Below are 2,468 nucleotides of genomic sequence, written 5' to 3'. Positions count from 1 at the left end.
AGCAGGCTTAGATTAGCATCAATCTTTTGCTCAAGATTTTTTGTGAAAGATGAAATATTCTTGTTTTGCAATAGGCATACTTTTGGTTTTGTCACAATAACATGCCAAGGAGGATATATAATAAAGTTAAGATAATACAAAAGCAAATATATTAAAAACAAGACATAATATCTATGATAGGTTTCTCAAAGCATCCCACTTAGATTTTGCTTTGTCACATCTAGCCTTATTTATAGATAAACACTTTGTAATCATAAAATTTCTTCTATGTAACATGACATTAATAGTCTCATGGAAAAAAAAACTTTTATGACACCTTTTTAACTTAAATTGAAATATACATACCCAAGTTAAATATTTTTACCTATCTCCTTAACTACATATTTTCTATTACTTTTCTTAATATTACGTTCCCTTCTATTATTTAAGAAAGGTTATTGTTTTCTTTTAGATTTATATGTGAGTATAAACACATTGGCCACACATAAGTATGCACTCTTATTTATCCAACCATCTATTTTTGGGGCCATTTAAATTAGATTCACTTAGTTCATTATAAACAATAGAAGATATTTTATTTACTTTCTTATTTTTTGAGACTTAATTTAATTCTATTTCTTTTAAGAATATTTATACTTTATATAAAAAATAAAACTAGTACAACATACACAAAAATGTTAGGGTGGTAGAAGCTCACATTCACAATGTCTAATGTGACCAAGTCCAAAGAATAGATGAACAAACACAATTTAATTAAGTAGCTAATGAAATGCTAGCATTAGATGGATTCTTATCACTAAAATTTTGACCCCAAACATTTAAATAAGTTTATTGTCATCCATAGACTCTGAACCAATGAGCATGCCTTTTTTCTCAAGAGTGTCTTAGATAGTTTTCTAGGTATGGACTAGAGTCTAAACAAGTTATGGATAAAAAGAACTTGTTAAACTAGGCCAATCGACCTCCCAACGCCCTTGAGACGAGGTAGAAGGCTACTTGAGAGGTTATGACTAGCCACAAGGAACAAAGCTTCAAGAATTGTGAGACTGAATCCTATGAAATTGATATACAATCTCTTTTAAAAGACTAATTGTGACCATGTCTATGATCCCTTGGATGGAGAGCAAGAGATTGAAGGAATCCTAGAAATGGCACAAGGGATCACTTCACCAATAATCCAATAGATACTAAAGTCTAGAAACCTCAATTTTAAATTTATCAACTTGCACTTGAATCTGCATGTAAACATTAGAGAAAAACATAGCCATGTTGATAAGGGAGAAAACAACTTCATTGCAATTGGAAAACAAAGCTGAATTCTAAACTTTTAAAATACAGAAGGAGATCCCCATCATAAAAGCGTAATAGAGATAAGGTGTAATTGTGTAAGAGATAAGACCAATCTCACAACAAAGCCATTTTCTAATGAGGAAGGATAAAAAGGTTTGAAAACGCCAAGGATCCAAGTCCAAGGTTTTTGTAGCCATCAGCATAACCAGAAAACATGTTCAAGGCTCTCTAAATGTCCAAAAAAATGAAGCTAAGAATGCTCATGTACTGGAGCTAATTTTTTTATTAAAAAACCTTGATAATGTTCATGAACAATGCAAAATGAGCCAATTTAGTTTCCAGCATAGTAGTGATGCCAAGTTCTAGGAGAAGACTAAAGTTTTTGAAAGATGACTAAAGTGTTGAATTATACACAAATGTTGAGAGAGCTACAAGTGCATTTCCACACTTTTTGAATGATCAAATTCCAACTTTATATAACATTTGAGGAGAATAGAAGCAGTAACTACTTGAAAAGTCTAGCTCGAATTTAAGCTTCTTGCCTATGAATAAGGTTTGGAAGAGTACGCAATTCATGTATAGAAAAGCAAAGAGAGTGAATCGAAGGCAACTTGACATGTGAGACAACCAAATGAATGGCTTGTTGATGTATAATCCATCGTCAAAATCATCTCTAACCATATAAGCTGAGATCAGTTCTATATTTGATTGACATTACAAAAGGAAAACCTATTATTTGATTTGTTGATTTGTTGGGCTCATCTTAAAAGATAGCACTCCAAAACTTCTCGATGGCCTACCTTTGAAGGAGGGCCAAAGAGGGGGTTTGGAAATAGTTTTCAACCAGCAATTGACGCGCCTCGGTTATAACCTCACTAGCTGCGTCATTGCCCCAAGCGCAAAGATGTCACGTCCTCCCTTCCACCCCTCTATTTATACTGTTTCGTACTCACACTGTTTCTTTCACAACGAATGTGGTACTAAAATTATCATGTGGTGTAATAATGCCACGCAACCATAGCAGACAGTGCGTGCTAAAACAACAATAGGAATGAAGCATGCATTTTCAGCAATCTTTGTTACATAATCATGGATTCTTTGCATGCCTCCTATTAACTAGTTTATTACAGATGCATTTGTTAACTTGTTAGTTAGCATATAGCTACCATTCTCTTTAC

The 2,468-nt window shown here is 33.1% G+C and overlaps 1 non-coding gene across 1 annotated transcript; it reads right to left on the bottom strand.

Annotated features, from left to right (window-relative positions):
- Positions 1-2,046: 2,046 nt before the first annotated feature.
- Positions 2,047-2,196, bottom strand: LOC131068052 (U4 spliceosomal RNA). Its single transcript, XR_009111902.2, has one exon. It is a non-coding gene; the product is annotated as a U4 spliceosomal RNA (small nuclear RNA).
- Positions 2,197-2,468: the final 272 nt, after the last annotated feature.

Source organism: Cryptomeria japonica, chromosome 6 (genome assembly GCF_030272615.1).
Source record: "Cryptomeria japonica chromosome 6, Sugi_1.0, whole genome shotgun sequence".
In the NCBI taxonomy this organism is placed as follows: Eukaryota; Viridiplantae; Streptophyta; class Pinopsida; order Cupressales; family Cupressaceae; genus Cryptomeria; species Cryptomeria japonica.
This window is presented reverse-complemented; position numbering and strand designations above follow the sequence as displayed.